We start from the raw sequence: 15912 nt of genomic DNA on the forward strand, positions 1-15912 counted from the left end.
ACAAAACAAAACAAAACAAAACAAAACAAAACAAAACACAGAAAATATGAGGTTGAGGAGACCTGACTAGATATAAAGGCCTCGACTCACCATTGCCCTTGGGTCCTTACTAGGAAAGCACTGAAACTCCTAACTGAACTGGCAAACATAGCACAGCCAAGTGTTAAATTTTGAACATTTTCAACTTTCTGTACTTCCATGGATAGATTACCGCTAAACCATTGCATTTTCTTAACTGTGAGCATTGGCTGTTTTCATTCTTAACAACTTCCTTACAGCATATTTATGTCAAATTCAGTCATTGCTTAGAGAGAAATCATGGCAAGAAAAACCAGCACTTCTTCATCTACCTCTGTTTTTATGCTAGGGCGCCATCTACTGGCCAATTTCTTTTTTCTTATAAAAATTTGGCAAATTTGTAAGGAAGAAAAATTACTTTGGTTAAGTACATCAGCATCCATCCAGGAATCTGGCCAAACTTTTATCATTACATCTTTTGAAGTAAAGTCAGAAGAGTAAGATTCCTTAACAAGAAAAAGGCACTGATATAGATTTGGCGAGGTGGGAGATGGGGGAGGGGTCTGGGGGAGGTGGTGGGAGAAGATGAGACGGGGTGTGCGGGGGGGCTCTCAGATAACAGGTGTGCCAAGAAGGTACGTGCTTCATTTAGTTTGTAAACAATGCAACAGATCAAGGGTCCAAAAAACGTCCATTCCTTTTGACCCTCAAATCTTTCAAAGGACCAGAGATGTGGGCAAACACGTACATGTTTGACTACAAATGGCTTATTAAACCTTTGCTATGTCTACAGAGATATAGAGGCATATACAATATACATCAATTATAATTTTATATTACAATGTCAAATTCTTGAGAATAATGTAGAAAAATATCTAGGATACAGTAGTAGGTAAAACAAATTAGGAAACTAAACGAATTTTTAAATATGATGCCAATTAACTATAAAATATATAAATTTAAAATAAATTGTAGAGAAAGAATGGCTAGCTATGAATATGGTAAGGGCAATACTGTTTAATTTTAGTTTATTTATCTGACTTTTGACATTTCCAAAAGGATATATAATAAATATCTTTCACTTTTATAATAAGATAACTCACATATTTAATGTAAACCCGTTTACATTTGAAACAGTGCAATGGGATGGGAAAATGAAATCGCATACTTTACTTCCACCTAGTGGATTTAGGAGAAATTGCAATCAGAAACTAAAGGCTTTGTTTAAAAGATAAAATATTTAAAATCATAACCAAAGGTAAGAGGAGAGAAGAGAGGAGTGTAGAAAAGTGGAGAGGAAGGGAAGGGAAGGGAGGGGAGAGGAGACTCGAGGTGGGCAGGGGAGGGGAGGGGAAGAAAAAAGGGTCACATGGGCAGCAGCTGTATAGAAACATGAAAAATCTAAAAACAATATTTTAAGCAAAATGTCATTACTAGTATTTATACAGATTAAACAAGCTCTGTTTAAATAGCAAGTCTCAATACATCTTCTTTCATTTGACAATGGATTACCTCTACTTGTTTCATCCACAACGCCCCCACCAGCCCCCACTATCCAGCAACTGCTCCCCACTGGCTGGCCCAGTATGCCCAGGCCTAAACAACAATGTCCTGCTGGCTCTGTCCTGGCTAACATGGGAAAACCTCGTCTCTACCAAAAATACAAAAATTAGCAGGCATGCACCTGTAGTCCCAGCTACTCGGCAGGCTGAGGCAGGAGAATCACTTGAACCCAGGAGACAGGGGTTGCAGTGAGCCAAGATTGCACCACTGCACTCTAGTTGGGCAACAGAACCAGACTACAAAGGAAAAAAAAAGATCAAATCTGTGTTCTAACATGAATGCTTTCAAGTTGTTCCCTTGTTTAAAAATCTTCAAATGGTTCTTGTCACTGGAACTAACATCTAAATTCCTTTAAGTGCCGTCAGCGACATGGGATGACCTCAGCCTTGTCTCTGCAGATCCATCTTCCTTTACCCACGATCCACATCATAGCAGGTTCTCTCTGGCTTCAGGGGCTTGCCATGCACAGTGCACTTTACCTGGAATACCTTCTGACTTTACCAGCTTGCCAAACCGCTGTGCACAGGCACCTGCTCCTTTGTGAAAATGAGTCACCTGGAGAAATGTAGATGTATCTATAATGATGGAACCATAAGACATGATCTTTCCAATGGCTGGTACTAAGGGAAATTTTGTGTGAATATCTGTAGGTAAAGATTTATATCCAGATATAAATGTATACTGACAAAACTAACTTTGGAATTAAAAGCTATGCTGCTGAGAGCATAAAAGGATGCATATTTCTGGAAAGCTATTTGTTAATTAGTGCCAGATATGAGGTTAAAATCTGACCAAAAAGGATGTTTCTTTCTTTATGTCTGCAGGTTTTGCATGTGGCTTAAAAATTAAAGCCAGGGATAGAATTTGAGTTATGAGTACCTGACTGGGGAGAAAAATGGAGAAGTGTTCAGAGAGGAAGGATGAAAACCAGGAGCTCCAGAGTCCTGAGAACCAGAGGAGGGCTCCATTCAGGGAGAGGAAGTGGTTATCCATGGCAAAGCCAGGACCTGGGAGGCAGGGCTGATAACTCTGTACTGGGCAGCTGGCAGCATACACAGAGAGGAACCTGGTGGAGAGGTCAATACAGGAGCAGATTCAGCAGGATAGGAGAGTGACAGCAGAGAAAACCAAGGCAGCCAATGTGGGTCCCTCACTCAAGAAGCAGGGTGGAAGGAAACAGAGTTCCCTTCGAGTCTGAAAGGACCATCTGAAAGATCAGGGAGAGCAGCAGTCTCTGGCCCCTGACTCCACTTCTCAGTCAGGCTGGGATGTGCAGAGCTCAATGTCCCCAGCCCTGGCTTGCAGGTGTAGGGGCTGTGCAAAGGCTAGGGGTCACCATGAGTGGAGGCAGCTCCAGAGTCCTGCAGCCCCAGCAGGGTGGGCCTCAGCCCTCTGCCCAGATCCAGGCACAGCCCATAACTTCCTTGAGATTATAAAGAAAAGACCCCTGAGGGACAAACAGACTCTGAGAGCTACACTTACTGCCACCACCAAGGATAAACAGTGAAAAAAATAATAATAGACTTTTACCTCTCTAACCCAAAAATGTCTTCCTTCCTTAAGAAAATCCAATCTTCACTCCCTTCACCACTGAATAAGAGGATTGCAGACTGCCCCAATAAGCTGTGCAGGATCTGTTTAAACCAGAGCTTACTTGAAATTCAGAAAGAAGCCAATGGGCTTTAAAAAGAGCAAACAACCAAAGCACCCTATCCTCTTCCTTCTTACCTGAGCTACCTCCCTATATTAGGCAACCACATACTTTGAAAATAATGACAGCCGAGTGCGGTGGCTCATGCCTGTAATTCCAGCACTTTGGGAGGCCAAAGTGAGTGGATCATGAGGTCAAAAGATGTAGACCAGCCTGACCAACTTGGTAAAACCCTGTCTGCACTAAAAATGCAATAATTAGCCTGGCGTGGTGGCATGTACCTGTAATCCCAGCTACTCGAGAGGCCGAGGCAGTAGAATCACTTGAACCAGGGAGTAGGCGGTTGCAGTGAGCTGAGATTGTGACACTGCAACCCAGCTTGGGTGACAGAGCGAGACTTTATCTCGAAAGGAAGGAAAGAAGAAAGAAAAGAGAGAAAAAAAGAATGAAAGAAGAAAGAAAGAAAGAAGAAAGGAAGGAAGGAAGGAAGGAAGGAAGGAAGGAAGGAAGGAAGGAAGAAAGAGGGAGGGAGGGAGGGAGGGAGGAGCCATCCTGTATTGGATGGCTGGATTTGTGCACAAGTCAAGCAGCCTCCCAGAGAATCTGAGTTGTCCTGGAGTAGGAAGTAGAGATGTTATGTGGCTCACACTTGAGTTGGGAGGCTGTCAGCAAGAAAGGAGCTCGGTAAAGCTGAGGCTGTAACCAGAGCAGACTAAGAGATGAAATGTTGGCACCAAAAGCATCAGATACAGCTTCTAAATCATCTATTGGTTAGAGAAAACGATAACAAAGGAAATCAGAAATGCTTTCAACTGAATGGCGATAAAAATGCAATGTAAAGCATGTGAGACACAGCTAAAGCTGTATTCACATGCATATATTATAAAATTAGAAATGTCAGAAATTAAGGAGCTTGATGCCTAACACTGAAACTTATAAAGTGAAGATTGGGTTAAATCAACAGAGAGTAGAAGGGAGGAATCAATAAAGATGCAAACTTATACTATGGTTTATCTTCAGATCATATAAATTTATCATCTTTTCTAAAGAGGCAAACAAAAAATAACAACATAGAAAATAACTACAATAAAATTGAAAATAATTACAAACAAATTCAAGAAGAAAATGAATGTACAAATTACCAATTTGGGGATTGAAATGGAATACTACTACAGACCCTAAATACTTTTAAAAGACAAAAGGATTGTATGTAAAACTTTATACCAATGAGTTTGAAAAAGGTAGACAGAAATTGACTATTGTCTAGAAAACCTAAATTACTAAAATTAACACAAGAAACATAGAAACTCTTAATAGTCCTAAATCCATCAGAGAAAATTTATTAATAATTAAAAATTGGTTTTCACAGGAAAGGAAATTCAGGCCTAAATGCTTTCACCAGTAAATTTACTAAAATTTTAAGAGAGAAATAATACAAAATTATTCTCTATTTCTTTTATGGAAGCAGCATAACTTGATATCATATCTGACAAGTACATTAAAAGAAGGTGAAATCACAGATTTACCTGCTTCATAAACATAAATGCAATATCTTAAAATATTGTCAGCCCAAATATAGCTATATATCAAAATAATGGACATCATAACAAAGCTGAGCGTATTTCTAAGACTCCAATAATGGTTGAACATTGCTAATCAGTCAACAATTCATTAATGGAATGACGGGGGTGATTCATCACATTATATTATGAGGTGCAGAAAATACATGTAAAAAATTCAACATCTGTTCATCATTTTTAAATTAATACAAAATAACCTGTCAGACTGGTAATAGAAAAAAATGTCCATAATCTGACAAGTGGTATATACATAAGCCTACAACAATCATCAAACTTAAGTATAAAAAGTTGAAATCTTCATCATTTGAAATAAAAAGGAGACAAGAATTACTTCAATTTGACATTATCCTTGAGGTTTTAACTGGTGCAATATGGCAAAGAAAATAAATTAAAATTGTGAGAGTTGGAAAAGAATAAGCACAACTGTCACTATTTGCAGAAAATATGTTTGGGTATGTAGAAAATAAAAAATGACTCTATAAGTAAATTATTAGAATTTATAAGTATATTTAGCAAGGATGCTGAGTACAAGAATAATTAGCAAATATCAATTGCATTACTATATACTAACAAAAACATCAGAAATTAAAGTAAGCTATTACTTTTAAGCCATCCTACACCTGCAAGTAGATCCAATGAAGCGAGATTGCCTCACCACAAGCTATAAGGTATTAGTTGTAATACCTTACTTAAGTAAATGGAGGGCTATGCCATATTCACGGATTTGAAGATTCAATAGCACACAGATGCCAATGGTCCCCCCAAATGGTGTTACAGATTCAACACCATCCAAATTATAATATCAGCAAGTAATTTTTATCGATATTATCAAGGTCATTCTAAAATTTGTATGTATACAAAATGTCAGGAATAGCCAAAGAAAATTTGAAAAATAATAAAGTTGGAAAGCTTCCTCAAATATCAAATTGTATATAACAAATTTACCTTAGTTAAGAAAGTATAGAAATTGGCACCAGGAAAGCCAAATAGGTGAATGAAAGAGACCAGGCAGTTTAAAAACACATCTGCACATATGTAAACTTAATTTACTTTAAAGAAAAATGAAACTGCAATTCAGATGAAATTGAGGATACTAATCAATTGACTTTCCCTTAGGTAAATTATTCTAGTGAAGCTAATCTAATCACCCTTTTTTAAAAGTTCCAGATATCTGGTGCCAGTTTTCTGGGACCCACCACCAAATTGCAATTGTTGAACACAAGGAAGTTATGACAGCTGATCTAGAGCTTTTAAGCTTTCTCTTTACAACAAGATCGGTTCCACAGAATAAATTCATTACCAGAGCAATAATATTTTACATGATCATTTGCTGTCTTGTCAAGAGTAGATTATCATTTTATATTTGCTGAATGAAGGAGCTCCATATCCAACCAAATTTCTAAGAACTATTTTAATAAAACTTCATCCCTTTGAGGCAGAGTAAGCACAAAAGAATAGAGAAAGGGGATTAGGAATTCAACCTTGATAAGCAAAAGGAAGAGCTAATTCTATTTAGTAAATATCTAAAAATACCATCTTTGGCCAGGCGCTGTGGCTCATGCCTGTAATCCCAGCACTTTGGGAGGCCGAGGTGGGCGGATCACGAGGTCAGGAGATCAAGACCATCCTGGCCAACATGGTGAAACCCCATCTCTACTAAAAAATACAAAAATTAGCTGGGAGTGGTGGCGCACCTGTAGTCCCAGCTACTTGGGAGGCTGAGGCAGGAGATTTGCTTGAACAGGGGAGGTGGAGGTTGCAGTGAGCAGAGATTGAGCCACTGCACTCCAGCTTGCCTGCACCTGGCAGCAGAGCGAGACTCTGTCTCAAAAAAAAAAAAAAGAAAAATCTTCTAGTGTAGATTGCTGAGTACTTTAGCAGAGTCTAAATTCTCAGTGTGCCATAGTAAAACCTCTAATGGGTACATCCCCTAGGAAGGAGTTAAAAGGAAGATAGCAGTACTAGTATCATTTCATTTTCCAGAAACCTTAGGGAAGTCCTGAAATGTACCCCTCTGTAGTTTGATTAGTGTTTACCAATTTTTGATGTTATGCCCTTCAGTTAAATGCATGTATGTGCCAAAACAATAAGAGAAAATCATTTTTAAAACAAATGAAGTATATCAGAGCAAAATTGTTCTTACCATAACTTGTTAATTAAATAGTGTTGAATAACTTCTTGCTAATTTTTTTAAGGATTTATTATTATAAGAGTCACATCTTCTGTGCTGTATTATGTCATCAATTGAATACTAAACAACTCCAGGTTAAGAAAACTCTCAGTTTGAAGTTTACAGTTTGGTTTTGATTAAACAGGTCAATGTAATTTGGTGGGAAGTTCTTTGGACCAAAAGTCAATAGTGTGATCTAGACCTGTGTGGGCTACTCACTCAGTCTTAATAATTTTGTTTGAATTTCTTCATGTTAAAATGATAACTAGTATATTAGATTATTTTTAAGATATATTGATTTTACTTAAGTTTGGACTTCTCTCTTATAGGAAATACCTTGCAGTGAATCATATAGACTCAAACAAACTAGAAAAACCATTTATGTTATAGCTTAAATTATATTGGTGTGATTTTATTTTCTTACCTCTTCTGCTATTTACTTTTGTTAATTACATCATTAATTTTTTCATTGCCCCATGCCCTAATATAGATTTCTTTGTTTCGTGTGACCATTTAAAATGCCTATCATTTTTATATTCCCAAATTGTTAATTTAAAAAAATGAAATTATTACATTTCACTTTTCTCTCTCTGTGTTTGCACCTAATCTAAAAATATATCTTTAAGATTCATGCACTTTGCAAATTGTTCATTTAGTAGACGATTACAACAGCTTCATAGTACTCTGAAGTGTTTGTGTGCATTGATCACAATTTTTCTGTATCCACTTCCCTGTGATGGGCTCCCAGATGTCTCCAACTCTAGAATAAAAACAATGCTGTCATCAACATCCTCATAAATATTCCTGTAATAATTTACTTAGGATGTAATCCCAGAAGCACATGTGCAGGCTCACATTATATTTTTATATTTAATTTGACTAAGTACTGCCAGTTGCACTCAAAAATGGCTGTGCCAGTTTACAGAGCAAGGGGTCCTAGATGCCTATATTCTCATCAACACTTGGCATTATCCAGCTTTCTAATTTTTGCCAAAGAGACATATTTACCTTTCATTTCTCTGATGGTTAATAAGATAAGCATGATTTATATAGTTTTACCCTTTGGGTTTTTTCTTCTATAAGTTATTTTTTATTTTCTCTACTCATTTTTTTATGTCTTTTCATAATTTTTAGAGGTCCTTGCATAAATTTTTAGATAGTAATTCTTTTACTCTTTTAAATAGCACAATTATTTGGGCCTTTTGTGATACACTATTAATTTTGTTCAAGGTGTTTTTTTGTTGAACAAAACTTTATTTTGATAAATGTAATCAATATAACCAATTTTTGCCTTAAGGTGTGTGATTTTAAAGTTTTACTTAAGAAGCTTTTAAAGTTTTAAGATTTTAAAGCTTTATTTCTTTTGTCTTTCTACAAAAGAAAGTTGTTCCTCAATCATTCTTCTATTAACTATACAGTTTTACCTTGAATATTAACACCTTGAAGTATCTCTATGTTGTCATTATTTATACAATCTACATTTAATGTAAAATAAGATGTATTTTATATATGTTTGTACTGACACTTTTGATATTTTAACTGTTGCAAGTAAAAGTCCAATTAGACTTGTTTTTATTAGTAAAAAGTTTTTAAACAATTCCACAACAGTTTCATAACTTACTCCATGCTGTTTTACAATTATAATTTTTCACGTATAATCTCTTTTACTCCACACCTGCACCATTACTATGCGCTGAGAGTCAGTCAGTCCTATGAGTGTGTACCCATCCTTATATGATGCTCTAGTTATAGCCTTACCTGTCTTGCTCCTAAAATATTGCAAAAGATTCCTACCTAGCCATAAACCTCCAATTTAAGCAATGACTCCAGCAGAACCCTCTTCAATTCTGTTCAGCTTTCCCTTCAACTCTGTTTTCCCCCGGCCACAGCATATAGTCTTCAAATGGCCGTTGATACAAGTGAGATCAATTAGGGATACTTTTTCCCACACCTAGCCATTCTCTTAAGTCTTTTGTTTTTGACATAAACTTTGTCTTGTATGTACAACGGTTAGACTTTTGAAATTCAATTAAGTCCAAGATCTTACAATTTAAACTGGTTTTCTGAAACCCAAATATTAAAATTTCTTTTTCATTTATCAGGTAGCAACTATCCCTTGGTAAAAATCAGTGCCTCTGGCTCAATGGTGAGGAGCTAGGTTCAGAAAGAATATCAGGAACAAAATTCAGCTTGCTGAGTTCCATAAAATAAGTACTGTTAAATGCTTGTCTCAGGGAGAGGGCTAAAGTTGGGTTAATTGGGACAGAGGGCAATAAGTTTCAGGTCCAGGTTAGTCACCAGGGTAAAGAACACAGGAATCCAAATGGAACTGGAATCTTTGGAATGAAATCAAGTTAACCAGCTTCAGTTAGTATAACAAGGAGAAGAAAGCTAAATGATGAAGTATAACACAAGGATTCAAAAGTAGACTAGGAAAAGCACTAGCACATTTAAGTGAACCCCAGAACCTTAGAGACAGTAGAGCCATAAAAATGAAGGATGCAAGGGATCTTTAATATTATTTGATTTAGTATCTTGCATTCAGATTGATAGTTTTTTTAATCCATACTATAAGCAAGGTGACAGAGGCCCAGAGAAATGCACCTTTATTCCTAACACGTGGGTGAGTGGAGGTAAGAAATGAGGTCTCTTTTGCTCCCAATCATCTCAAACATCATGATTTCTCTTCTGAGTCACAGTCACCTTCCCTTTTGCAAGCCAGTGTTTGAGTCAAGTCTTGGCAGGGAGACTAAATTGCTTCTTAAGACAACCAAAATTTCTATCAAAAGAGTTAATACTAATTAATCATGACAATTATCTTCACTTTGTTTAATTTCTCTTATCCCCTACTAGCATATAAGTGTTGCTTCTTGCTCTAGCCAGCCAGGTAATGAGCTTTCTTTTCATGAATTTTTAGATTTTTTTCCTGAATCCTTTATGCTTTTCAGTTCTTCTTTTTCTTCCTGTCTTCTTTCTTTTTCTTATTCCCTCATTTAATGAGTATCAACTGCAGTTTTGTACTGCAATTTAATGTGTTACATATGAAGAACAGATAAATAAATGATAGGTTTTTCCTTTCCCAAGGAACTTGTGTCTAATAATATCCTAATTGGAATTTATCCATAGTTTAAATTAGCACTACCAACCTTTTTCTGTAAAAAGCCAAATAACAAATATTTCAGGATTTCTGGGCCAGACAATCTCTGTTGCAACTACCCAACTCTACCACTGTAGCACAAAAGCATGAATAGGAAAGAAATCAAACAAATTGGCATGACTGTGAGGATAATTTGAGCAGTGGGACATGTTTGCTAACCTCTAGTTTAAATAAATATTTGAACAATATGAGTAGTATTGTAAGAGAGATGTAAACAAAGGGATATAAAGAGCCAAGGAGTCTCGCCTTCTTTCTATCAATTCATGTTCTATTACTCGATTGATCACCTTTGCAATATTTCCATTAGATAAAATATCTTTAGTATACTTGTCTTTCTTTCTTGATATTTTATAATACTAATTACTTGCTACATACAATTATTATTTATGTACATAATGATTATCTACATAATATTTATCTGCTAGCTTATTCAATTGTGAAAACTCTTGATGACATTTAATGAATTATATACTGGCCATGAGTCTTTTCTGGCATAGTCGTTTTTAAAGGAAGATTTGCTACTATATCATCATTCTTCTTAAAGAATTAGCAATAATATTTGATATGGCTAATAAATACTGTGAATCTCGAAACAGGTACTGTGAACAATTTATGATATTCAACCTTAATTATAAAAGAAAATGTCTGAAAGAACATAAAAATAAATTAGCCAATATGCTAAGATATGAAAAGTAATATAAAGATATGCTCAAAAGGACAAATATATATATGATTTTTTTGGTGTATATGAGTTTACTATATCTTTAAATTGTGTTATGAAGAAAATGTGTTAGGAAAAGTACTCCATAATATTAATAACTAAGTAAAAGATCAATAGCAATACTAATACAGTGATATTCTACCAGGATGATTTTGCCCCTCACAGTAAATGTCTAGAAGTAATTATGGTTGTCATACCTGATGGGACTACCACCAGCATCTAGTGACTAGAGGCCAGGGATACCACTGGACATCCAGTGAAGCGCAAGAAAATCCCCAGTAAAAAGAATTATTCAACATAAAAGGTCAGCATTAAGGTTGGAAAATCCAGTTCGCATTTTTGGCCATGTACTTTTCTTTTTTATAATATTAAACTTTTAATTTTGAGATAATTGTACATTCATATGAAAGAAAGAATACAGTGAAGTGTCCTTTACACAGTGACCCATAATGGTAATATTTTGCAAAATTATAGTACAAAACCACAACCATTGTATGCTATTGACATTGACACATTAGCATATAAAACATTACAATCACAATAAAAACCCTTCATATTGCTTTTATAGCCACACCTACTTTCTTCCAAATTCAAGACTATTTATTATATGATTCCATTTATATGAAGTGTCCAGAGATTTACATTTATAGCTACAAAAAGTAGAGCAGTGGTTATGAGGGCTGGGGAAAGAGAAATGGGGAACAATCACAAAAGGGGTTTTCATCACCTCTTTCTGAGGTGGTGAATATTTTCTAAAATTAGATTTAAGTGATGGTTACACAACTTTGTGAATACACTGAAACTATTAAACTGTATACTTTATATGAGTAAATATTAAGATTTATAAATTATGTCTCAATAAAGTTGTTAAAAACTAAAAATAATTAATTATCCTTATATGCATATTTCTCTTTCTAAACTATTTTGTTCTTTGCTTAATGTGTACATCCCCTCACAATAACTATAGTCTTCATTGAAGTTTTTTGGTGTCTTAAAATTAAGTAGTGATCCCTCCAATGTTCTTCTTCTTTAATTGCCTTAAGTCACCTGGTTCTCATGCATTATTATAAATTTTAAAATTATTTTGTCCATATCTACAAAACTTCTGCTGGGAATTAATTACTGTATGCTAAATATATAAATTGGGGGATAGCATAGACACTTTCTTCTTTTGAGGCTTCTAATTCATGGACATGGAATCTGCATTTCTTTAGGCTTTCTTTGGTCACTTTCATCAGCATGTGTAGTTTTTAACATACACATCTTGTACATGTTTTTTAGATTTATACCTAAGTATGTGTATAACATTGGAAAGAAATTATTATAAATGGTGAAAGTTATTTTTCCAGTTGTCTGATAGTATATAGATATGCAATAAATTCTCGTGTTGACCTTGTATTTGTACCCTTGAAACTCATTCACTATTTCTAGAAGGTCTCTTACAGATTTCTTAAAATTTTTCATGTCAACCATCACATAATCCATGAACAGGAACAGTTATTTCTTCTTGTTCATTCTTTGCACCTTTTATTTCTGTTTCTGGCTTTATTGCCCTGAGCTGAATTCTTAATATAATGTTAAAGAGAAGTAATAAACAAGAACATCCTTACTTGTTTACAAACTTAGGGAGAAGGTGTTAAATCTTCCATTATTAAGTATGATGTCACCTTTAGAATTCATGTTAATGTTACTTATTAGGTTAAGAAAATTTCCTTCTATTTGTAATTTGCCCAGAGGGGTGGGTTCGTTGGTTGGTTGGTTGGTTGGCTGGTTAGTTGGTTTTATCATGAATGAAGTTAAATTTTGTCAAATTCATTTTTTTTCATTAATTGATAACCTCATGTGGTTTTTCTTTTTTAGCCAGTTAAATCGTGGGTTATGTTGATTTTTGAGGGATGAATTACACTTGCATTCTCACAATAAGCCCAATTTGGCCATGATGTATGTAATTTATTCATATTTATAGAGTATGTTTGTTTGTTCACAAAAAGTATGTATCTGTACTTTTTCTCCCTTTGTTCTTTCTGTATCTATTTTTGTTACTGGGGTAATTTTTCCATCATAAAATCAGTTGGGATGTTTTCTTTCTTTTATTCTTTAGAAAAGAATTTCATAAAATTGGCTTTTAAATGTTTGCTATATTTTGCCAGTAAAACCATTTGGGCTTTTTTTTTTTTGTTTAAACTTTTTTTTTAGAAAAGTTTAAACATGAATTCAATTTTTTAAAAGTAGCTATGTGAGCACTTATGTTGGCTTTAGTGAATTTTGAATATACAAATTCATTCCAATTATAAGAGAAACACTTTGCAAGCAATTGTTTCACTTAATCTGGATTAGCTAACTTATATACAGAAAGCTGTTTATTTCCTTATTCTTTTAATAGAATAATAGAATTGTTATTATTGATACAGTAATACAACCTCTGTATGGATAGCCAACTTTTCATTTCTAATAATCACAAGTTTTGTAATATTGAGTTTTATCAGCTTGGTGAATGGTTTGTTACTTTTATTACTCTTTTTAAAAAATAAGCTTGGAATGTCATTAATTTCCTCCATTGTTTTGTGTTCTTAAGTTTGTTTCTGCTCATATCTTTGTTATCAACCCTTCCTTATTCTTGTTTTGGGTTAACTTTTTTTCTGATTTCTTTAGATGGAAATCTTGGATGTTAATTTGAGACATGTATTTTATTCTAATATAAGCACTTAATGATATAATTGTACCTTTAAGCACTGCTTTTGCTACAGAGTTCAAATTTTGATATGCAGTATTTTTATTTTTATTAGGGCTAAAATATTTCCATATTTGCCTTGAGAGCTTGTCTTTGACTCATCTCTCAGTGTTTAAAGATGTTCCTTTTCCCTTTCTTCCATTAATTTCTAATTTAATTCTATTAAATCAGAGAACATACTTTGCATTATTTAAATTCTTTTAGTGTGTTAACGTTTATTTTACAACACAAGATATATTTTGTTGAATATTCCATATACATGTAAAAGGATTTTGTGTTCTGTCAAGGCACAGTGACTTATGCTTGTAATCTCAGTGTTTTGGGATGCCAAAGTTGGAAGATTTCTTGAGCCCAGGAAGTTTGAGAGCAGGCTGGGAATAAAATAAGACTCCATCTCTAAAATAATAATAATAATAATAAATTTTTAATTAGCCGATCATGGTGGCGTGCACCTGAAGTCATAGCTACTTGGAAGGCTGAGGCAAGAGGATTATTTGAGCACAGGATTTTGAGGCTGCAGTGAGCTATGATCAGGCCACTGAACTTCAGCCTAAGTGATAAATCAAGTTTCTTTCCCCCAAAGAAGTGTGTTCTTTCCTTGTTAGATGGTGTTGTATAAATATTTATTAGATTTGATTGGTGTATGGTGCTATTCAGTTACCCTAAATTCTCAGATATTCTGTCTGATAGTTCTACTGATCACCAAAAAGAAGGAATGTTGAAGTATCCAACTGTAATAGTGAACTAACTTACTTTTCAGTTCAGTTTGTCAGTTTTTGTTTCCTGAATGTCAGAACTGTTGTTTGTGTCTACACATTTTGAATTAGTTCATCTTCTTGGAGAATTACCCCTTTTTTCCTTATGCAATTCTTATGTTTCTCCATGGTAATTATATTTGTCCTGAATTTTATTATCTGTGATGTTAATATAACCACTCTATCTAGTCTTATTTTGATTGCATTTACATGGCATATCTTTTCCATTCTTTTACTTTCAATCTAAATATACCTTTATGTTTGAGGTAAGTTTCTTGTGAAAAACATATCCAGAACAAACGGGATGTATTTATGTTCTGTGTAGATAAGTCCAAGATCTGCAGTCAGCAAGCTGAAGACCCACAAGAGCTGTTGGTGTAGTCCAAGTCCAAATTCAAAGGCCTTATAAACAGCAAAACTCATTTCAATGACTGGACTCAGTTGTATCTCCCCAAATTGATGTCGAATCCCTAATCCTCAATGTGATGATATTTGGAAATGGGACTTTTACAAAGTAATTAGGGTTAGATAAGGTCACGAGGATGGGCCCTTATGATGACATTAGTACTGTTATAAGAAGAAATACCATAGAGCTTGCTTCTTTTCTCTTTTTCTCCCTCTACCATGTGAGAACACAGGAAGACAGTCACCATCTACAAGCCAGGTAGGGAGCTCTCACTGGGGAACAAAATCAGCTGGCACCTTAATCTTGAACTTTTCTGCCTCTGGAACTGTGAGAAATAAATTACTATTGTTTAAGCCACACAGTCTATGGTACTTTGTTATGGTAGCTTGAGCTGACCAATATACTAATGGTGTAGTTCCAGTCCAACCCTTGATGCCTGAGGACAAGAAGAAACAATGGTGTAGTTCCAATTAAAAAGTTGGCAAGCTCAGCCAGGTGTGGTGGCTCATGCATAAAATCCCAGGACTTTGGGAGGTTGAGGCGGGCAGATCATGCGGTCAGGTGTTTGAGACGAGCCTGGCCAACATAGTGAAAACCTGTCTCTACTAAAAGTACAAAAAATTAGCTGGGCATGATGGCAGGTGCCTGTAATCCCAGCTACTCTGGAGGCTGAGGCAGGATAATTGCTTAAACTCAGGAGGTGGAGGTTACAGTCAGCTGAGATCACGCCATTGCGCTCTAGCATGAGAGACAGTGCAAGACTCAAAAACAAGAAAAAGAAAAAGAAAAAACAAAGTTGGCAAGCTCTAGAGCCAGAAACAGCCAATGGTTCAGTGTCAGTTTGAAGACAGGAAAAAAAAAAAAGGTCTCATTTCAAAGGCAGTCAGGCAAGAGAAGTTTATTCTTACTTAGAGGATCAAAGGAGAGTCAGCCTTTTGGTTCTAGTCAACACTTCAACTGATTAGATGAGACCCACCTACATTGGGGGCAATTTTCTGAGTCTACCAATCCAAATGTTAATCTCATTCAGAAGCACTCAGGATAATATCTGTGCATCCTGTGGTCCACTCAAGGTAACATAAAACTAACCACCACAGTTGGGCCACTTTTTAAAATCCATTCTGACAGTCTCTGTCATTTAAGCATGCATGCAGACTATT

This window comes from Sapajus apella, unplaced genomic scaffold, assembly GCF_009761245.1.
Source record: "Sapajus apella isolate SASKATOON/1434 unplaced genomic scaffold, GSC_monkey_1.0 scaffold193, whole genome shotgun sequence".
Classification (NCBI taxonomy): Eukaryota; Metazoa; Chordata; class Mammalia; order Primates; family Cebidae; genus Sapajus; species Sapajus apella.